The following is a 366-nucleotide window of genomic DNA, read 5'->3' on the forward strand; positions in this document are numbered from 1 at the left end:
GGAGCAAAGGGCCGGGGCTGCCGGGGCCGCCTGCGCGGGGAGCGGGGCCGGGGCGCGCTGCGCTGCGCTGCGCTGCGCTGCGCGCGGGGAGGAGCGCCTGGCCGCCTCCGCTGCCCTTCCGCCCCGGGGACGGCGAGGCTCCCGGTGAATCGGTGCCCCCTTACCTCGGCGGGGGTTTCCCCGTGTCTGGGGGGCAGCTCACGGGGCGCCCATTCGCCAAGGCCGCGAACTATTCTGCCACTGAGGCTTCGGCAAGGGGCGGCATAGAAATGTTCTAATAATAATAATAATAATAAAAAAGAGGCCTGGAGCCAGTGCGGATTTATCCATCGTGTGTTTTTATTTGCTACACGGGTTGGGACCATT

Source organism: Varanus komodoensis, unplaced genomic scaffold (assembly GCF_004798865.1).
Source record: "Varanus komodoensis strain SLA01 unplaced genomic scaffold, ASM479886v1 scaffold55, whole genome shotgun sequence".
Lineage (NCBI taxonomy): Eukaryota > Metazoa > Chordata > Lepidosauria > Squamata > Varanidae > Varanus > Varanus komodoensis.